This window comes from Calonectris borealis, chromosome 2 (assembly GCF_964195595.1).
Source record: "Calonectris borealis chromosome 2, bCalBor7.hap1.2, whole genome shotgun sequence".
Lineage (NCBI taxonomy): Eukaryota > Metazoa > Chordata > Aves > Procellariiformes > Procellariidae > Calonectris > Calonectris borealis.
In genome coordinates, this window is record NC_134313.1 from 149092997 (window position 1) to 149116476 (window position 23480).

Genomic DNA, 23480 nt, shown 5'->3' on the forward strand with positions numbered 1-23480 from the left:
GGGTTTATTTTTCCTACAAACTATGAAAATGACAGTATATATTCAGTAATCTCCCCTTACTACTTTTCTAAAAACATGTTATTGCATGCATAACTCTTTGAAAAATAAATCATTCTTTGTCCACCTTCTTTGACCTTATTTACTTTTTAGGAATTCTTTTGAAAGAGAAATGTGTCAAGGAAATATTTGCTTATAATAAGAAAAGATTAAAGATTATTTCAGCCTTGTCCTTGAAATAATTGCCGAGGAAATTGCCAGTTAGTAATAGAGTATAATCAGAAGTTGGTTGGTTTTACACATCTCTTCCGAACATTAGCTACAATTTATCCATCATCTGCCATTTAAAGTGAAATGGAAATAAGATGCTTTCCTAATCTGCTTGTATTGTTAAATAACGCGCTAAAATAATATGTTAAAATAAAATTTCTCATGCTTATGAGAAATAACATTTGCTCAAACTCCATCAGCAGTTTGAAGATATCGAAGGGTAAAATTTGCAAAATCTTCATGTTTCTGTTATTATCTGAGAAAAGTGAGCAGTATTTAAAATGCTGTTACGGACATGACAAAGAAATGAAAGCACATTAATAGATTTGACCAACTATGCTGTTACTATACTTTGAAATCTGAATGTAGAAAATGAGTCAACACCTTACATAATAAATAAGTGTGGTGATAAAGTGTGGTGTTGAGATAAAGCCTCCGAATGAAATGACACAGCCAAGTGGAACAGAGACAGCACCAGTTTGAGGCCTAAGAAGCAGTGATTCACTGGAGATAGTCTGGAAGAATTGGCAGTGTGCTGTGTGCTTTTTTTATGGAAATGACTTAACTGTGGAAGGTTTAAGATTTTTCTAATCTTATTTGATTAATTGCTTATAAGCAAGAGCTACTTAGACCAGTACTTAAATTTTTTGCACGGTGTTCAGCCTACGTGTGATATTTATTTACTTTAGAAAGACTGCATGCAATTTAAAATAACTTGAATTTGCATTGCTAGGTAAAATATTGCTGAAGGTTTTGAAGAGAGAAACTGCTTGAAGGTTATAATGCTCTGTCAGCAGTTTTGCAGAAAATTTTGGGATTACCTCCCATAGGTAGTGTTTGAATTTAAAGAACACCAGTGTACATTAGCAGTACGCAGTTCTTATTTGAACAACCGCTTATTTCGAAGTGCATGCTTTGCCATTCTCTCAGCAGTGCAGCCCTGACTAGCTACAGCAGTTGAAGCCAATCACTCTGCCAGAGTGTCCTTGTGATAGACAGTGGGCTTGCGCCAACCAGTCAGCCACAGATTAGGTCCTTCTCTCTTCCTCTGCTCTGAGGCAAATCCGCTAATACCCATTTTGTGATGGTCCGATGCCTCCCTCTCTTTGCATCTGTTTCCTAAAATCCCTAGTTAAACTAGCTAGATGATTTATTAATGCTGTATTAAAGCTTTTGTATTGAAAGTTTTCTGTTTACCACAAAACATGCTCTTTCTTAAACCCGAGTGACTAATTCTAAATCTCTTGGGCTTGGATGGAGGCAAGGGAGAAGTGCTAGTGAAGGGAAACTGTGCAGGGGAACTCCACACATCCAGAAAACCTGTGATCACCAGGTCTGTGTCAAAGCTTGGGGTTCATACAGGCCTGCATCCAAGGTTTTCACTGAGAGATGCAGACCATCTGCTCTGCACTTTGAGGTATCTAATTCCCATGTGCACTAAACTGTAACTTGTAATGAAAAGTATTACCCTCGGGTCCAGGTCTACAAACTCCTGAACAACTGCATGAACCAGCAGGTCTTGTTAGGAGACTACCTGTGAAGAAGATGAATTTAGAGGAGGAGTCCAAAGTAAGACTTTTTTTTTTTTTCAACAGGACAGTGGCTTTCCTTTTCCAGTCCGGCTCAAGAGTCTCATCTCAATCCAGTAGATTCTTTTGTGTTTCTTCATCTCTTTGCTCAACTGTATGTTTTTTTTGCATCTGCCTGAATAGCTTGTCAAATTGACACAACTACCATAAATACTGCAGAAACCCTATGAATAGATTATGTGAGTTACTCTGTCTTGAAAAAGAGCCAAGAAATGTCATCTTTCTTCCAGTGGGACTGGATTCTTTTATTCACACTCACAGCTAGGATCTCTGGTGGCACACTTGAAAATGAACAATATCTAAGCCACAACTTAAAAATGTAACAAAGGATTGAGAAGCAAAGCATATTCCGTACACTGCCTGTATTATATCTCCTAAATGCAGTTTCCTTTATACGCAAATAATACCCATTAACTGTTTATGAGACACAGTCACATTTATTATAAGCCTCTGATGAGAGATATTCCCTAATTTACAATAACTTGTTGAAGTTTTGTTGGTTGACTGTTCTTGAATGAGGAAAATATCTTTTAAATATCTTTTAAAACTTACATATAAGGTTTCTGTAAGTCTGCTTGATGTACATGTCCCATGTTAACTGACGGACTCACGGTCATGATGTGTGGTAAGTTTTGTGGGCTTTATGGATGTCGTACTGACCAACAGGTTCAAGACGCTGTGAGGGACTTGCCATCTCAGCAGGTGAATGAATGCAGAGTGCTCACAAATCTGTGAGGTCAGTGTAAGGATTTATGAGCTATTCTTTACTCCATCAAAGTCTAAACTCCATTTCTAAAAAGAATGGAGTTGTATTACTCAATAGTTATACACTCTTAGCAGGCCACTTTTTTTTTTTTTTTTTTTTTTAAATACCCTCTTGGAACTTGGCAAAGTTTTCTAGAAGGAAGTAGTAAATTTAGAAAAGATAGAAATAATTCCTTTGTTGTCCGCAACTTAGATTTAATCGCTGTTTCAGAGATCCCTGTCCCTTATTTCTGGCAATTAGTTAACTTTCTTCAAGTACTTGTAGACTGTTGTCATCCCAGATCAATGGATATGTGTTATAATTACACTGGGAGACTTCACATACACCCTGCCTATTTCCACCTGTCTTCTTCCATGCATTTTGAAGGACCCATATCTCACAGACTGGTGTCATAAATAATTACTTTATGATACCAAGCGAAAGAGTTGTAATTTAAACACTTATTCATTCCAAAAGAATAAAAAAATGAATAGCATTCATCTCGGACCAAAGAAGTTTTGAAACTTTGTGACAAAATAAAACTCTGTGGTTACATTTGCACTTACAATTCTCTTTCCAGAACCTGGAGACTTCCTCTGAATCTGTTAGGACTGTACTTACAAGTGTTGGTAGTTCTAGAAATCTTACATATTTCCAGTTTGATCATGAACATTTTAAGTAGAAAGGTTTTTTGCTATGGATGTATATATATATAAAAAAATATGTAATTTAGACATATTTTACATGAATCTATAAATCTATATCTCTCTCTGTATATATAATGACCAAACTCCTGGCAGTCTCAGGTACACAGCAGTATCACATTTTATCCTTCCTGCAAATTTTTGCTATTCAGAGTGCAACTCAGAACTTACTTAACTGGTCTCCGTTATATGCCTGAAAGTCAACGGTGGTGAAATCCAGTTCAACGCAACTTCAGAATTTGGTATTTAACCTGGTATTCTTCTTTCTATCAGAAATTGGCTTTCTGCCTTGGCAAGATTCATCATGTCAGTCCAGAGCTAAATCCGTACACCATACTCAGAAAATCCTTTGGTCTCCTTTGACATGTGATGTCATGCACTTTTTGTTATGCTACACCCTGTGCTTTCTCACAAAGCAGGGTCAGCTAAATCTAGGGCTTATTTCCAGCATGCATCCATTGTATCTGCTTTGGAGAACGTCCTGTTAGTTCTTCCAGAAATGGTAAATGGAGCCCAGAAACACAGAAAAATCTGTGTCTTTGGTACTTCATCTCCTGCTCGTAACTGTAGATATGGATGTTTCATTGTTGTGTGGAAGCGCTTGTAGGTGACTTACATTTAGCTGGGAGTTAGTAATCACCAGGGGAAACAGAGATGAAATAATAGTGAAACCCACTGCTGCAGTATTTGCTTGATTAAATGAAAAAGGAGAAGTTCATCCATGGGAACAGGTAGGGTCTGAGGTATTATAATTTCGGCAGATCTTTTCTTCATTTGTGCTTTTCTCACCTCTGCAGAACAAAAGTGCACAGCTTCCCCCCGGCCCCAGTCGGGAAGGGAGTCAGTCCTCTGTGATGGTTCCCTTGGCGTTGCTTTGAACTGGATCTGCTTGTACCGCACTCCTGACTAAAGACTGAAGCATGTTGTTCAGAAGGTGGCATTGATCTGCTCTGTTTGTCTAATTTTTGTGCTGTAAAATACTAACCTGTTCAGGCTTGCCAGTTATGTTGGTTCTTCAGGCCATTTACAAGAAGAGACAGACCTTGGCTGGATGAAATTACTAACTCTGCTGTTTCCAAGGTAGTTTTAATTTTCTATTGTTGGGAAATTTGTGGTCAGTCAGCTTACAATTCTGGATCAATTTACACATCGGAAAAGGAGAGTTCTTCATTTGGACATTGAATTCCTTCCTCTTATTGCCTGACTATTTGGTAGACATCGGGCTTGGGGGGGAAATTCTACTCCTAGTTTATACAAAACTTAAACAGAAAGTTTCTAGGCAGACTTTCTTGGCAGCACACATAAGATTTTATTTTTCATGTAAGACAAGTTCACTGTATTTATAAGACTAGTATTATTCATGGTTTTTCAGAACACATACCTAAAGTCAAGCAGCTGCAATTTACAGTTAATCTGGCAAACATTTACCTCTCTGCTTACTCTGAGTAGCACTCAGGGATTTTTCTCTACTAGCTCTTTATAAGGCTTTTTGAAAGGTCTCACCAACGTGGTTCTGCCAGCTATGGAACAGGACATTAACTTGGTGTTACTTGTACTAATGGGCCTTCCTTTGAAGTCTGTTTAACTGTCTACGCATCATTACATTTTTCTGTGAAAGTGGTATTTTAATGGTCACTCAAGAGTTGGAAATACAATAGCCCTTATGTTTCCAGTAAGACGGGATTTGTCCCAAAAGACATCATTGGTTTTATTACGTAAGTCATCCCCAAAGCAGAACACTACCAAAATCTGAAATGTGTGTAAAACCATCACTGCCAACTTGGGAAAGTGCTTTCCATTTTTTTGCACTGGGCGGGTGAGAGCGTTTGCCAGCCACCGGGGCAAGGAGACACCCTCAGACAAGCGGGTGAGCTGCTGAAGATTAATTTACCAACGCTGGCAGCTACCAGACCGTGCGCTCGCGCTGGCTTGCTGGGGCAGTGGGGCTGCACAGGCACTCGGCCTGCTCTAAGGGGAAGGGTCTGGGTGCCGCGTCCCGGCGGGTCTCCCCTCCGGCCCCAGGTGGCCAGCCCAGCAGTCAGGAGGCCTGTGCGTTGCTGGCATGCTGTTTCAGGTCAAGTGCTGCATGCTGCTTCTCAGCCACAGGGGACCATAGGAGGAGTCACTTGGATGTATAATATATACAGTACAGCCCAGGGCTGAAGAGTGTGGCTGAAGACCCTGTCGTGCCAAAAACTGTTGAACTTGGACACCTTAGTCCCTCTGGTTTTGCCCAAACTGTGGGAAGGCTCTGGGTTTGGAGCACATTCTGCCTGCACCCCAGCAAGCAGAGGTGTGTGTGGGCACCATTCTTCATCCCTACATCGTAGTTTCCCTGGAAAGAAACGAGTTTGCAAGGAGACCAAACCTGCTGTGTGTTCCCAGAAGGTTCTGAGTTTGGGCAACGGCTGGACCATTCTCTCCTTGGGGCTGCAAGACATTCCTCCCACAGGTTCACACCTGTCTCGTTGGCATGGGTGTCCCCAGCTACTAAAAGGAGAGATCAAATCCTCTTTTGAAAGAGTGTTTTGACAAAAAATGCATTATGAGGTAAGCAGGTGCTCAGTATGAGATAGGTCTGGAAACGGACAGAAATGGAAATGAAGTTAATATATCAATGCAGAGAATAATTCCCAGCCTTTGTAAGCAGAAAACCCAGAATACCAGGGTGAATGAAGAGAAATTTTCCCACTGTGACTACAAACATTTTATACAGCCCATTTGCTGTATGGAGTATACTAGGGATTTCTGAATAGAACTGATTTATCTGATTGCTAGCAGTCTGTTGTTTGTTAGGTCTCTAGGCACCGTAAATGAGGGTGACTGAGACATTTGGATAAATGTTGTTTCTTCCTTATATGGTACATCCTTACCATCTAAGAGAGTATCTATTAATTACTATCCACTTTTCAAACTTGTCTGTTTTTTCATGAGAGGATAGGGTACAATTTGTGCTATTCTATTCTAGAATATTTTTTTTTTCTTGCTTTTATCTTGCTTTTCTAGGATAAAAGGGAGAACCTGGTACAAAGTCAACTCTCACTGTTGCTTAGCACATTTTGTATGCCTTCAGTGGATGCTGTTGGCATCAGCCAAGGCAGAAAGTGCCACTTGAGGTCTCACCCAAGCTAGCAGCATTCCTGTGCGTGCTTGATGGTTATGGAGACAGACCAGCTCTTCCAGAAGTTGACTTGCATTACCTAAATTAGTCTTCTGCTCTGAATTACTCTCCAGAAGAGGGTAATTGTAGTCCTGCTGAGTACAGGGGGAACATCAGGGAACCAGCTTTCTCATTTAGCTGCCTGTGGTTGAGTGCTGTGAATGGTCTCTTTTGCTCGTACCTGTATCTGATGGTCAGACTCTCTTCTCAGTTGATGTTTCTCCAGCTGTTTAACGTTATTAGCACCTCTTTAGTTATTTAGCACAGATTCAGCACACATTGCTACAGTGTTTTCTGCGTCTATGCAGCTTTCTTATTTCAATAGAACCTTTTTGCATCTGTTCTACTCTATTGAAATCATATGGTCTATACCTATGGGGTGTAGAATACAGCAGCACATAAGCTGTTTTTAATTTTATTGCTGTTCTCCATCTAGGAGTGACTCATTGCTCTGGAGATTGAGTTGATAAAACATTTGCACATCTCATTAATCTAATACTGTACTTCCCAAGAAGTGTTACAGTGAAAAAGCCTATTGTTCAGATGGTGCATGGTGAGCTTTACTTTATTGATAATACCATGGTCTGCATGTAACAATCCTAGGTGTAATTTTCTAGCAAATGAAAATACAATACAAGGACTCCTTTACAGAATCCAAAAAGTGATGTCTTGGAACTCAGACCTCAGGGAGCACTGGATCAAGAGTTTTAAAAGGCTGCAGTTTAATTCTGTTAGTCATACCATTCATTGTTATTAATATCAACCTTGATGCTTTTCTGAGCAGTGAAATTTTTCTTTCTTTTTCAATATAAAGCTTGGAAATTGGTGACAGCCACCTGATTCAGCAAGAGATTAGTTTGAAAACTATTTTAAAGCTCTTGTTTTATGTAATGATAGTCCATAAAGTGATACAGAATAATAAAACAAATGGAAAACCTCATACAGCCTTGCTCCCATGTAGTTTTACAATTCTCATTTAGATGAGAATTTTAATGCAGAGCATAGCTAATGAGCTACTTTTTAAATTCTGAGGACTAGATTGATTATTTTCTTGTTTCACTGACTATTTCTTTCTACTTTGTCTTAGAATATAACGCCTCATGTCTCCCCTGCTTCCCTCCCCCTCCAAAAAATCCCAAACCAAAAAGAGCTATCGAAGGGTCCATACAGCCTATTACTGCAGTATAAAAGAATCTGAAAGTGAGGAGAAGCTGAAGATAATGTGCGCCTTGCCAAATAATCATTCCCAATATAAATTGTAATGGAATGTGCCTACTGCAGAAATGACGAGTAAAAGGTAGGAAGCAAAACCAGTGGAGAGTCCGCTGGTAAAGACTTTACCATAGTTGGGTTTCAAACCTCTCCCTTTAAAGACAACGATATTAGGCCAGGCTTAGGAGAGCAGCCTGTTTTCCTGGGTCTGGGCAGCCTGCCTCCACATGAACTTGAAGTCTTTCTATCTGGCACAAAAGCTTGGTGTTTGCTTTAACATCCTTCACGGTGAGTGTTCGAGTTTGCAGCATTTGTGTATCTTCTGGGAGTGATAACTTTTGAAGTAGTCAAGTTGTTAGGATAACATACCTAGGATGAAGATTCAGACTGTGGTAAAATGCATGGGCAGTTTTCAACTTAAGCCAAAATCCCTGATTGTAAATCGTTTCTCCTCCGTGGTCCTTTTCAGAATATTTTTGCTCTATGTGAAAGACTGTAAGTTTTTCCTCCCTAATAAGGCTTTTCTCTTTTATGCTGTAAGAGGACAGCATGATGAGGTGTATGTGTAAGCTGAAGTAAAGAGCTTTACTTAATTTTTAAGTTATCCATAGTGCGTGTGTTTCTATACATGTTTTATTTTCTTTTTCTCCGGAGGACATAAAAACAGTTCTCTTGTCCTGAAAGTTCTGGGCAGACTGGTGGGCACCTGATGCGTGAATTTGCCCCACAGTTGCTGGAGGGCAATGTTCCCTGAGTCGCAGTGATTTTTTTTTTTGGCTCATGTAAACAACATCTGCTTGGTTCAACATTGTATGCATTCCAGGGACTCTCTGTTTATTGCAAGTACAAGACTAGCGCAGAAACTCCAATTTAAGAAATATTTCTTTAAGTTCCTATAACTTCAGATTTTGACCTCCAGTTTAAGTTGGAGAGCATACCTACACACAATCCAATCTAGTAGATGGTGTTTCATCACGTCTTGGTTCAAGATACAGAAATATAAATGAGCGAGTGAGCAACAGGTAAACTGTGTGGACATAATTACCTGTAATTTTTAGATACCTGAAGTCCACAGGACAACCTTGGATATTTTCTCTGCAGCCTTTCTTCATTGTCTGCCTGGGATTCTTAACCTCTAGCCTAAGATAAATACCAAAATAGTAATCTTTTTTTCTTTTTGTTTATTCTGTCCAAACCTTTATTGTTTTCTCATAGCTTAAGACATAGTATTGGTCTGTGGAGAAATTCTAGTAAAAGTTCTCCTGAGTAAACCAGAAAAATTTCATCAGAAAGTTATGTCCCAAATATTAGCAGCTTTAGTAAAAGACAAAAAAAATATACCTTCCTATACCTTGCTTAATTATGAAATAAACCTTGTAAGAATAAATAACTGTAAGTATGTTTGTAATGTATGTTTGAAAGAGCAGTTTTTATCCAAGTTTCATTGTTTTTAAATTTCCATAGAAATTTCTTTTTTAACTTTGATTAGTAACATCCCCTATGCACTCCAGGCAGTAAAACAGAGTACATAATCTTTCTAGAATGTGTTGGGCACACGCTTTCACTGTTCGCTAAAATATTTATGTGAATTAGAATAGGTTGTTTTCAAAATCTTTTTGAAAGTACATCTTCTTGGACCTTTTATTTCCTTTTTTTTTTTTTTACTTACAGTCTGTATGATTATATTATAGTATCTCTACTATTGTGATTTGTCTTTGCATTTCTTCAGATATGAAAAGTCTTTCAGGCTGGATTTATACAACACCTTTTGTTCCAAATATCTTGCATGTCCTTTAAAAAAAAAGAAAAAGTAGTGTATTATTGCCCAAATGATTAAAATGAGAATTAAATATCCTTTGATATTGAAGCAGCTTTGGTTGAGGCAATAGGCACCTGCCACACGTTTGGGAGCAAGGAAAATTGCAAGAGAAATGAAAGGGAGTCAGAACATGATTAAAATTTGGTGAGGTGCTGAGACAAGTGCTTCAGTGCCGGGACGAGTTTCACGAAGTGCCGGCTGCGGGGTGAACTTCCACAGCCAGGAGGGCAACCCCTGGACCAGCCCGCGGGAAGAAGGTAGGAAGCAGCAGCCATGAGTAGGCAGGGAGTGAGGACAGGGAGCGTGCCAGGAGCAGGACCCCTGAGGGGCTCCTGGTGTCCCACTTGAGCCCTTCTTTCCCCAGGGCCTGGAGAGGGCCTTATCCTTGAGCAGTGACATGAACGGGCAAAGGGAAGGTTAATTTGGGGTGGGAGTCGCAAGCATGGGGGAAGCGCGGCCTCTGGTGCCATTTCTTTGGTGTCCTACAAGCGTGGGGCCAGCTCTGTGATGAGCGAGTTGTGGATGGGTGTCCAAGCAAAGAAACGTATGCCGTGTTTTGTTTTCTTCAGCTTGAAGAGCAGACGGGAGAGTTTTGTTCATAGCCCCCGTCAGCATATGCACAAGGCACGTGTGCGTCAGGCTGCAGCGTCTACTGCGTGAGCAGGGAGCAGGGGGGCTCTTCTGCGTGTGACCCTGTTAATCGTGTTAAATGAGCGGGGCGGGGGAATATGAAGCGCTTGAACAGCTGATAGGAGCATTCAGCATTTAATATCCTTATCTGCCCAGAAATTTAAGCATTAAGGAGGCACAATTTGTTACAGCCGTTTTCCCCTCTTGGAGCTGTCATCTGGGCTGTTAGTAATGGATTAGTTTGAGGAGGAAAAAAATGCCTTGAAGACAAAACTCACTGCCATCACAAATGACTTTATATCTTTTTTCCACATAGGTTTGAATTATTTATATCGGAGATTCTGAAATGGTGCCCTGGTACCAAAGTTATAGGAGGATATTGCAAAGGCTGCTAGCATTTGTATTCTTTAGTGTGAATTTCCGTGATCTTGGTGAAATGCAGGCTCAATAGCCACAAATGAGCATTGCTGTATCTCGGAGGAAAGGCTCTTACCCCCTTGAAACAGAGGCAGCCGATGCCACGCAACGACCGGTGTCACAGGTCTGCACGGGCTGCGAGCAGCTGTCCCGTGAACCAGAGAAGACGTAGAGGCAGCAGTTTGCAAACTGTTACATTCTACTGTTAATCTTTCTTTTTGAGGCCTATTTCATTTTATAATGTTTTAGGCCATTGGTATTTGATTTTTATCTTGTGACTTAAAATCTGGCTACTATGTTAAGAACAGTAGTGCAAGAAGTGTCCGTCATTCACTGAAGAAAATCTAAAATTTTATGCATTAAAATTATTTTTTATTAATGAATAAATATATATTTATTCAAAAGTATCGGTAAAATTGCTGTTTTATCTAGCCGTTCTATATAAAGCTTTACATCTTGCCCCACGGTTGCTGTGCTCCAGGTCTTCCCCCTGCTGCTGCCATACCACATTGTGTTGTCTATCTGTTTCTTTAGTTGACAACATACAGCTGTTCACAGAATATTGATCAAATTAATGATATTGAGTGGGTTTTGCCCTATAAATAAACTTAGTATATCTTTAATTCTGGCAGCATGTTTTTTTTTGTTCCTTACACAACGCTTATGCTCGTTCTTTTGTTTTATTCAACCTGTGGGATAATCTGGACTTTCTGATCCTGTCTGAAGATGCTGGCTGTCATGATAGACTACTAAAGGCTACCACTACTTTGTAAAGTTTATTTTTAAAGTTAAACATATTTCATTTTTATTCCTACTTTTGTGGGGTTTTTAGATACACAGACTGGCTTTAGTCATGATGCTTTTAAATTTATGGTTTTGTTTTTACTTAAGGATAAAGGAAACAAAACTCTATCAGAAAATAAAATGTTCTCTTTGCTGAGATCAAGATGTATTATATCTAATATATTATGCAGAAATCTGTGCTTTGTTTTTTAAATTGTATGTGGTTGTTTCCAAAAGTAAGCAAAATTGGATATGAACTGGAATAAAATAAAAAAAGGATGAGGAGTTTTAAGTTTTCTTGATAATGTCAAAAGTTAACATAATAGATATCTGTTTCTAGATATGGGAGGAATCACCAAAAGTATGTTTTGATGCCATTACTATTTATGAGACCAGGTGGCATTTTTTATTGGTCCTTGCAGATAAAAAAAGAAAAGAATTATCCTACCTTTTTCATATTTTTGATACAGATTCTGAGATATTTAACTGTCTGGACAATTTGTGAAACGCAATGAGACATGTGCATGTTGTCCTGAAGAGGAAATATGGACTGACTAAAATTTAACCCATGTTAGCTTGTTGTTTCATTTGCATGTTAAGCAATAAAAAAAAAATTACAGTATTTTGTTTTACTATCTGTTAGTCTACGTGCATTGTTTAATAAGCTATCAGATACTTCCTCTTCTGATTAATCCTACAGGAAAATATTTGAGCACTATTAGTCATATTACTAATAACTGATAGTACTGACTCTATTAAGTTGCCATAATTCTTTCATGAGAGCTAATTTGTGTAACTTAAGTTTTTTTTACATATGCCTTTAGTTTAAGAGATGTGGCAAAGAGGGACAATTTTTTTTTTCCTAGAGAGTCAAATGATATCTGTTTTTATTGTGATTCAGGTAGTTCAGAGAAATGCTAATTAAATACATCCAATTGATTGAAGATGTAGCCAGGTTTTGCCCTTTGCCTTTTCCATTTGCCCTTTCCCTCCTTCTTTTATAATATTACATATTTGGTCACATACTTTCAATACGTAATCCCCTTAGCAGAAGCTTGCATTGTCTTCTACTTAAAGTAGATAAATCTAATTAGCAAATTCCTGCTTTAACATCTTGTACTTGATGTAACAATTGAACAGCAACTGGGAAACTCTCCTTCATGTTACTCATGTTTGAGCCTGAGAGCTCCAACACTGTTGCAGGTCCCATCACACTGGACAGAGTTTGGTATGAAGTGTTTCATAAAATCATAGAATAGTTTGGATTGGAAGGGCCTTTTAAAGGTCACCTAGTCCAATCCCCCTGCCTTGGGCAGGGACATCTTCAACTAGATCAGGTTGCTCAGAGCCCCGTCCAACCTGACCTTGAATGTTTCCAGGGATGGGGCATCTACCACCTCTCTGGGCAACCTGTTCCAGCGTTTCACCACCCTCACTGTAAAAAATTTCTTCCTTACATCTAGTCTGAGGTCTAGTTTCCTTCCTGTCTGCTCTCTGTGCTCTTGCGGATACTTGCACACTGGAAGCAGTTTGTTCCCAGTTCCATTCCTGGCCCCGTTTTGGGGTCACTTTGAACTCTAGGGCTGGTTACTGGAAGCTTTAAAAAGACTCCTTGGAGCACGCGGGTATCAATGAGCGGAAGCTCGGTAATCCTGAATCATTTGCACCGGTTTTGGCTCCATCTCGCCACTGCAATGCCCAGAGCTCTCTTCTCATAGGACCCACTGTGCTATTTTTTACCCATAAGTCACTTTTAAAATAATTCTTTCAAGTAAAATGAAATCTAATCTTTAATAGATACAGCTCATGAGCGGAGTAAGAGAGTGCTTACAGTGGGTATTTTAAAACTTGACTATTTTAAAACAGATGTTTTATTTACTTGCTGGGAGCAGGGTTCAGGTGTCTGTAACCTTTCCCTGCCAGCGCTGACGCGCTCGTCGCCAGGTTGCTTCTGCAAGGAGCGCTCTTCCTTTCTCCACGTCAGGGTGAGCGATGGGATCGGCTCCTGGAGACGAGACACAGGGCCCAACGCCTGACAGTCTGCGGGAATCAAATATTTCAGACTTTGCAGAGGACACTCTAAGTCTTAGACCCAAGGATGAGCTGGAAACAATTCTTGTGGAAGAAATTCAAGGCCTTAAACCTGAGGACTTGCAGGAATCTGCTCCTGCTGAAGCAACGCAGGACACTAAACCCGAGACTGGGCAGGTACAGCAAAGGGATACTATAGGTTAAAGGTTTGGGGCGTTTTTGTGGTTACAGTAATGTATTTGTTAGCAATTATAAACCTACAGTTTTCTCAATTACACTTGAGAAGGCTTGCTTGGGTTTTACAGATGCAGCCTGTTATTTCTGTAGAGGTAGGATCTGTGAAGCCCCAGCAAGGCCTGTGGTGCGTGCCATGCAAACCTTGTTTGCCTTAGCTAGGCAGAAGTTGTTTCTGTATGCTGCTGTCATCTTCAGGTGGATTGAGCAGAATGAGAGTATCTGTTGCAAGCTGACCTACATAGCTAACTTCTGGGTATAATGCTGGGCGCCATCCATGGTGGATAATTTGAAGCTGTCCTAATATGAGGTGGACTTTTGTGTGCAATTTGAAATTACTGGCCTCTGTTCAGAGGCTAAAATATGATTGTTTCTATCTGCAATAGCATTTGGTATCTTTGTGGTATTGTGTTTCTCTGCAGAAAATTGCACTCCACAGTGCCAACAGACAGCTCAAGGAAATACATGTATATTGGGGCCTTCAGGTAGAGCAGATGTAAAATAACCTTTCCACATTGGAGCAAACTTAAGATCTTTTTCAGTGTTGTTCCTAACAAGGGAAAAAAAAGATGTCAGGAATGAGAGACAGGCTTTGATGAACAATCCTGGTGATCTGATCCTTCGTGGCTGCACAAATCCTTGCTCTTCTGCGTTGCAGGAAGCAGACACATCCTAAACACTGGACTGTGTTCTTGCCTAGAAATTTTTTCCTCTTAATGTTTCTCTGCAAAGTTTTCCCATTTGTGTGAACTGTTCAGCATCACTGCAGCAGGCAATTGAAACATCTCTTACTCTCCATGTGAGTGTCCTACTCAGCAGGCTAGCAGGTCCGTATCTTTTCCTCCGAGTCAGTAGTCCGAATCTACCAGAAGTCAGATCTCAGCCTGGCTATCTACAACCTGCACGGATGTCTTTCTGTTCCTTGAATACTTGTTTTGTGATGAGTGTTTTGGGGTTCTTTAAGTTGCAATTTTCACCAGAAGTCCTATCCTGAACTTGAGAAGTCTGTCCCAAAGAAACTTTTGTTAAAAATAGCATATTGTTGCAAAAAATCTGCACTGACAGATTGACTGCTTTTATCTACAGTGTTGTTCTTTTGAAAAACTCTTAATCAAGAAACATTAGGAAGAATTCCTTGTCAGAATGAAAAGATGTCTGATGCTTCTGGATGAAAGAATTCTTAATAATACAACAAGAAAATTAACAAGTGTCTGACATTATAACAATTCAGGAATCTGAAAGCATTTTTTACAGAGTGCCTTGTCTCTCTGTCAGAAAAATCTTAATTTCTGATGTTGAGAGGGTTTTTTCTTTTTCTTGTGGAGGGTTTGTCTGAGCTTTAGAGAGAAGAAGGGTCAGGGTGGGATGGTAGTCCTGGTAATCAATGTGACATGCAAAAACTCAGTTAGGTACTAAAATTTTGAAGAATAAATGCTACTGAAACAGGGCTTGCTTTCTACTTCTAAAAATGGTATCTTGGTATGAGCAGACTTCACTCTAAATCTTAGCCTTTAATCTTTGATTTTCCTATTTGTCAAATATCTTGATTATTTACTGAATGAGAATATTAGTCCATCTGTAAGGTTAAAGTGTGAGGGAATTCCTTAAGTTCCACTTTAACAGTGCATCTTTTAGATCTTTTTATCCAGGTAATATTTCTATAAAGCATTAGTAATGAAATGTGACAATATTTGGTCATTATTATAATATAACAGCCATCTAGTTTTGCTGTTGCTTACATCAGTTGCTCACCCTACCATACATTTTGTGCAATTTTGCAGTTTTCACCAAATTTCTCCCGCCGTAATCCACAGAAGCACGTGTCATAGTTAGAGCTCTATTTTTGGTATGACATACACCACATGCTGCCACATGTTTTCACTTAGTGTTGCCGAATGTAAGAGTGTGCTTGATTAATGAGCAGTTGTGATCCCATTACATGTGTCCTACATTCTTCAGGCTGGTTTGTAAAGCCGAATTGACAGGAAATCGGCCCCGATGCTCGTCTTCAAGTATGCGAGTCAGGAAAGGACAAGGGCTATTTTCAAAACCTTCCGATTTAATCTTGGCATAGTTTATTACTTTGCTCTGACGCTACTGAACGTACAGTTTCAGAACATAGAAATACAGCTCCGTGAAAGCACTCACTTTGGCATAGCCCTCCTTTTTTCTTTGTCTAATAGCTGGGAACAGTTCTTGCTGTTTAGTTCTGTAATGTTTCCTGAGTTCTTTTTGCTGTTGCTGACTGCGTGTGCAGGACCTCATATGTTATGGGCTTGTATGTGTACATGGCCCCTTCCAAAATGAAACTATTAATCGTGTTGATAAAGTTGCAAAAATCTTGGCACATGTACAGGAGTTCTTTGCTTATATTCGGAAGCTCTTTTTATTGTTTTTAAAATACACCTAAAGTACATCCCTTTAAACTCTCTAATGAACATTTAATTTAGCTAAAAAAAAAAGGGATTAATTAGAAAATATTTTCTCTCTTAGGAAATTTCTTAGTCTTAATACTTTGAACTAGATATAAATAAGTTTAGAAGTGATTTCCATTAGTGTTTTGATGTGAGGTAAATAAAAGTAAAGAGCCATTTATAAAGAACTAAAGAATGATATTGTTAGTAACGACACAAAATGCTCAATCTGTACATTTAAAAATATTTCTGCCTTTTTAGGAATGTCAAGAGGCAAACTTTCAGCGTATTCTGGAAACTAAGTACTTGCATTGTATAATGATGTGTGTGTAGTTCTTGAACTTTTAAAATAATGTTTAGTTTATGAACTTTTCAACTTGAGATACAGCAGATTCTGCCTGGTGGCAGAAAGTAAACAGAAGTTACAACCTGCAGTTTCATTAGATGCCTGCACTAAATACAGTTTGTTTTTTAACACATCAGTACGAATGCCATTCATTCTCCAGCCTTTATATTCAGGGACTTCTAATAGATTTATGGATCTTGAGTGTCTTTGTCTTCCTCCCTCCCTTCCTCCCTCCCTCTCCTTCTTTTCTGGCATCATTTTGTAGTGATTCAGGTATTCCATTATTATTCTCTCTTTAAAGTGAAAGTAGTGCTTGCAAGAAATGCCAGTCTAATGGACTAGGAAATTCTGGTTTCTTATCTCTAGAACCAATCCAGGATAGGCAGTGGCCAGCCCAACATCATCATACAGATGAGAAAGCCACCATTTCTATCAATCTTAGCCTACAAATGGGGAGTCCTTAGTGGCAAATGGCTACCCCTAATAACAGCAGAAGCATGTACTGTTACAGGAGCCCAGACTGAACTGGGCGCGGGAGAAGATTGTTTCCTGTAAAGGCTGCATTTGTCCCTGTAAACTCTGTGTGTGCTTACGTAAGAACAAGTGAAATGCTTAGCCAAATATTTGGGTTTCTGGGTAACCCGAAAGGGATGGGAGACTTCCCTGACTGGATCAGCTATGGCACTGTTCTCTAGTGGGGTGCTGCTGGTTCAGCATTACTCTCAAGGTGTTATTCTGCACCACCCCGATTGTGGTTTCCCATTCTGCACTGCTTACTCTGCTCTGGTTCTCAAGGAGAATAACTTAATTGGTTGCTCCAAGTTAGTCTAATAGGTCTCGCTTAAAGAAACTAATAGTTTGCCTCGGACTGGCTCCTCAGTAAAATATATACATTCATACCACTAGTGCCTTCTGTCAGTGCTTTCTTTGGATGCAAACAGAAAGCAACCCTAAAAGGACCTGGAGTCTGCAACGTTGGCTCATTCCCAACATTTGTTACATCATGCCTTCTTCGGGGAGCGCAGTTGCGTGTCATCTTCACATATGTTCAGAGTACATTAGAATGAGTTGATGTTGTTCTTTCCCAAAGAATGTGCAGTTCTTGTTTCTGATCAAGAGCGATTTAGATGGATAATATCATCAGAGGAAGAAAAAAAATATTGATTTCTGTTCTCTATTCTCAGTAGCGTCTTATTTGTCAGAATTTGCAATGTCCATGGTGACGCCTTGCTTCCCTTAAGGGGATTCATGTCCAAATTTTGTCAGACTGCTTAATGCTTTGTGAACTTTCCATGAATTTTTTAATTGTATTTGAGATAGCTCCCATGATTTTTGGCTTTTCTTCTCATCTGCATTAATGATTACTTCAACTGGTTGTAACAGGGCTCACTTGGACATGGGATGTTGCCCTACATCATTGGCCTGTCCTGGATGAGTCCTGTTTTATAAATGTGTAACATGCTGAATCTCAAGCCAACAACTGGAAATGAGTTTGGCTCATTCAAGCTGCTCTGTAGTTTATTGGCACATTACTTTTCGTATTTGAACCCGAGTAAGCCATTGGTTTTGAAGCCGAATATTCCATCAGGAAACTGCTGCTTCTTTCAAGCTGGGTTTTGCTGTCCCTGGCCGTGGTCAATAAGCTGGTGCTAAAAGAGGTGAAGCAAGTGTACTGCATGACTTACCTTACAGTGCTGAAGCTTTTTGTAACCACAGCCTGCCCAAGTCCCTATGTGAAACCTGGGTGAGCAGCTGGAGAATTATGAATCATTGCTCGTAATGAGGAGCCATAACTTAGGCAAATATAAGTGGTGACTCAGGGGGCCCTGTGAACTGTGAAAACAGAGAACAGCAGATTAGTTTCAGAGGGACAGGTAGCTGAATGCCCAGCAACCTCACTTCAGCAAACGAAGGAGTGGAAAATGGCACGCAGCATTAAATGCCAAATGATCCAAAACACAAACTAGAATTATAAGCGTGATTTCAGATTCTAGATGAAAATGAGAAGGTTTCATAAATCAATAACAACAAGGAGGAGAAGAAAGCGTGAGGTTGAGCTTAGTTTATAAAAGGCTTTTTTAGCATTGTGAATCAGGTTTATTGTTGTATCTCAAATAACATTAATTTAGGCATCACATTATCTAAATTACTTAAGTACATCAAAAGTGTTTCTCTACATTTCAGTATTTATGGAGTTAACAGTGATCATTGCAGGTTTCTTCTGTTCATTTTAATGCTAAAAAAAACCCTTCATCCACTTTGTTCTCCCCCTTCCTCCCCTCCCCTCCAATAGCCTTTCCCATTTTTTAAAATTTGTGCCATCTACCTTTATTCTTAAAGGCTGTTCAAAATGCAGTTACTCTCACCTAATTTGTCTAGCTTCAATTTCTAATCCTTTGCTTTTGTTGTGACGTTTTCTACTAGATTAAAGACCTGTTTACTGTTAGAAGCCCTTCCTGCTCTAGCTTATGTGTAATCCTTGTTCAAGTCACCTCTTAACTTTCTCGCTGCAATAAACAGACTCAACGGCTTTAATATGCCTAAAGTCATTTTGCTAGCACTTCTCTAAAATTTTACAGCTTTCAACATCAGCCTAAAAGATGTGTGGACACCTGTCCTGCACGTATTATCCCAGTAATAATCTTACTAATACTGTAACACCACCTACCTGCTCTCTCCTGACATTCCTTTATAGGTTCAAAGATCAGGTTGACCTTCTAAGCTACAGACCTGCAGAGAGACTTTCTGTGAAACCAGTATTGTTCATGATCCTTTCTAGAGTGATGCTTTCCTGGGTATTCTACTATTACCTAGCCCCCCCTTTTTAAATAGATTTGTGTGTTTGGCTTAAACAAACTTAATTTAATCAGGCCAAGTTCCACATACGTGAGTCATCTCCGTCATTGTTTATTGTGTCCTAGAATTTTCAGATCAACCTACCAGTGAAGTGTCCACTTTGTTGGTTATCCTTTTCCTGCAAACTCATTGGTTTATTTCATCAAATTTGGCAGAGCAGTGGAGATCCCAAAGATGTTAATTTTATGCTGACTTTGTGACAAACAGAGGGGGAGCTGTGAAGCAGACAGAAATGGATGGTTCCACAGTGCGCAGACAGGTTGGATGGTCAGTAAATGTGAAGCTTGTTGTGGGCCAACAAGCCCATGTGTAGCTTCAGGACATCTGCTCTCTTCAGAAGCTTGCCCTTGCAGAGGTAGGAGAGGATATTGGTGGAAACTGGGAGCACTGTGGTGCCGCTAAGAATGGGGATTTGGCATATGAGGGAGCTTAGGGAATCAGGGACACTGCTCTAATGCGATGGTTGTAATGGGGAAATGCGTAAGGACTTGTCGTGGTTTAACCCCAGCCGGCCACTGAGCACCACGCAGCCGCTCGCTCACCCCCCCCGCCGGGTGGGATGGGGGAGAGAATCAGAAGGGTAAAAGTGAGAAAACTCACTTGGGTTGAGATAAAGACAGTTTAATAGGGAAAGCAAAAGCCGCGCACGCAAGCAAAGCAAAACAAGGAATTCATTCACTACTTCCCATCGGCAGGCAGGTGTTCAGCCATCTCCAGGAAAGCAGGGCTCCATCACGCGTAACCGTTACTTGGGAAGACAAACGCCATCACTCTGAACACCTCCCCTCCTTCTTCTTCACCCAGCCTTATATGCTGAGCATGACGTCCTATGGTATGGAATAGCCCATTGGCCAGCTGGGCCAGCCGTCCTGGCCACGGTCCCTCCCAGCCCCCTGCACATCTGGCAGGGCATGGGAAGATGAAAAGTCCTTGACTAGCGTAAACATTACCTAGCAACAACCAAAACATCAGTGTGTCACCAACATTATTCTCACACTACATCCAAAACACAGCACTATACCAGTTAATAGGAAGAAAATCAACTCCATCCCAGCCAAAACCAGGACAGTATCCAACGTGGGGCTTGAACCCACAACCCTGGGATTAAGAGTCCCATGCTCTACCGACTGAGCTAGGTACACAAGAGAGGAGGGAATATAATCAGGACAGCCAGTCCAGCTGGCTAATGGGGTATTCCATACCATGTGATGTCATGCTCAGTATATGAATGGTAGGCGTGATCCAGGAAGTACCGATCTCTACTTGGTTATCGGTCAGCGCGGGTGGTGAGCAATTGCATTGTGCATCACTCATTTTGTATATTTTGTCATTATCATTATTATTTTCCCTTTTTCTGTTCTATTAAACTGTCTTTATCTCAACCCACGAGTTTTTCTCACTCTTACCCTTCCGATTTTCTCCCTGTCCTGCTGAGGGGGGGGAGTGAGTGAGCAGCTGCGTGGTATTTGGCTGCCTGCCAGGTTAAACCACGACAGACAAATGTAGGTTTTGCTGGTTTAAGCTGCCATTAGCTCCACTGAACTGGTCGGATCCCATTTAGCCATTCTTACGTTCACGTATTAGATATGTCATGGGTCTGGGCTACATATTTAAACTGAAATGTAATTGTTTGCACTTTGCTTTCTTATTGAATATTATTTGTTTGTCAGAGTACTAAACACCCAATCTATCTGGAAAAAAAATTATTTGGGTTAAAAAAATGACTCTGCTACCCTAGTTTTTCACAACGAAAATGTTCTAACAGGAGATAGTCATAGCTAGAAGCACTAAGCAAATATTTTTAGAACAGCAGAAGAAACCTAGTGTTGCAGTACTTTGGGTACCGTATGACAAAACTGATGAGAGTGCTGTTTGAGACCTAGCCTGTGTTTTCAAAGATAAACCCTACATGGTTAGGCAGCTAATGCGTTATTCATGTGATTCTAGGGAGAGGTATAGATTTCTACTGATAGTTACATATGGCTGGCCAGAGCAGTAGTATCTAGTCTTTCTTGCCGTTGCCTGCCATGGGGAAACACGAGCAGGCAGACATCGTGCTGTTACTGGGCACTTTAGACCCATCCTCTGCTGTGTAGAAAGCCTCTGGACTGTAAAATGGAAAAAGGGAATGGCAATGAGAAGATACTAATTTTTGTTGTATTTTTTGACGACAGTAGTTCAATTTCAAGTAACACCTTTTAATAATGATGTGTGTGTGTATTTGATATTTTTATCAAGTTTATATTTTCTTTCTTAAAAATAATCTAGCAGAAATGTGTGTAAGCATGTATATCAAGAAGAAACAGATAAAAATTCTAGATGGCCTTCAACCGCATTTTTCAGAAGAAGTTTTAAAATCGTTGCCAGGCCAGATTACTTGAGTTTTTCTGTGTTACTTTCTGTTAATTTTTTGAATAATAGCTTCTAAATAATAATGCATTATGATATAAATATAGAAGTTAACCCATGTTGCATGTCCTCTTTAAGTAATTTGGCTGTTGAATTTGCTCTACCAAAGCTATCTGTTATAAATATTTTGCTGGTGTCCAAGCACTGTTAAAATAAACTTTCTAATAATGTCTCTCAAGTCTGACATAACAGGATATTTGTTATGGTTATATAAAGGTGGGACTTGACAAGATTAAGACACTGGCCATGGAGCGCTTGACTGTGAAGCTCAAATGTTCAGTCTGACTTGAGTGCATAAAATTACTTTGTACTAATGAAGACAGTAGGTGTTGTGGTAGGTTTGACTTATTATGAAAATGAAGGAAAATTATATAAAAGCAGGTCATATTGGAGTATTTTATTTATTCTGAAGACTGCTTCTCTTAATGGTATGGAAATTGGGTCAGTCGTATCCCCCCCAACCTTGTGTGATCCACTAATGTCCAAATGCTTTTAATTTCTACTCTGTTTTACTTTGTAGCTGTGAGCTCCCAAGCAGATTTAATGTCATTCTCTGTAGAAATACTAGGAATAGTTTTGATTTTAAGTCCATTAAGGCCAGCATTGTATCATTTACGTCTATGTAGTGTCTAACAAATCAGTCTCTGACGTTTGTTAAAGTCTTGCATGACACTTTAGGATAAATTTTTACTACACCTGCTATTAGCAATAAATGGTTGGAGAGTCAGCTTATATTGTTCTAGTTTATTAATACAGCAAATTTAATGTTGTTTTTTGTACCGACCCTTCAAAATATAGCCACAAAAATCCTGTTTTGCCTGAAAAATTTAATGAAAAACCTTCTTTTTCTTGTGGTTCAGAGGGGTATCTCTTTACCATGCAAGGAGATTGAATTAAAAGGTATCAGACCTTCAAGGGGAGTTTTCACAGCTGGCATGTGATGGCATTAGACCTAGATTGCAAGAAACAAGACTGAATTTCTGATCTCTAGGGTGTTTTATTGGGTGTTATTAAAAAATTGCCTCACCTATTGGAAAAGCACACCACTTTGGTGGTCTACAAAGTGGCTGCCAGCAGTTGCTTCTGCAGTTCAAATAATCAGATTGTGAAGACCAGTGTCCGGTGATCTACTCTTGGCCAGCTTCAGGAGATTTCATAGTCATATATAAAGCAAACACTAAAAAAAGGCATATTTAAAAATGGGCAATGAAATTTATTACACGCTATTCTGTGAATGCCAATTAATTAATGAGAATTCACATTTAATTTCTTGTCAAATGCTACGCATTCAAATGTAAACTCCATCAAGTTGAGCTACATGCTGCAATTGGCATCTTCTGGAAATCATGCTGAAAGTGATAAAAAGTGCTCAAAAGTGTTATTGAAAGTCGGTAAGAAGGCAGAATTACATTACAGAGAAGTATTATTCCAGATGTGTGAGCATGATAGATTCATGTGTTGAATATAAAGTTAGGTATTTTTTTTTTTTCTTTTTGACCAACACATTAAAAAAACTATAAACAGGATAAATTATCATACAAAAAAAGAAAAAAATGGAAGAAAGACAGGATCAGTATTATTTTTTGATTTTTTTAAAGTATTTTTGTTCACTTTGGTTAATTTCAATTATTTTTATACTTGTGACTGCAAATATACTCAACTAGGCTAATTACATTAATCAAAGATAGTGACCGATGAATCAGGCAAGGGAGGATAAGAAGTCGTCATTGCTTCAGCAATAACTGGGAAAAGCATTAAATGCAAAATACAGTACAAACGAGCGTGCATAGGGATATATTTTAGAGAGGCTGCTAGAACTGGTTTCTGTAATTCTTTCTCTCTTCATGATCGCTGCTGAAACACA

At 39.5% G+C, this 23480-nt stretch overlaps 1 protein-coding gene and 1 non-coding gene across 2 annotated transcripts in view; one reads left to right on the forward strand and one right to left on the reverse strand.

The window, feature by feature from the left end:
- The window catches only part of CACNB2 (calcium voltage-gated channel auxiliary subunit beta 2), a 251979-nt gene that overhangs the window by 21128 nt on the left and 207371 nt on the right, over nt 1–23480 (forward strand). The window lies entirely within an intron of this gene.
- TRNAK-CUU (transfer RNA lysine (anticodon CUU)) lies at nt 20277–20349 on the reverse strand. The gene has a single exon. It is a non-coding gene; the product is annotated as a tRNA-Lys (tRNA).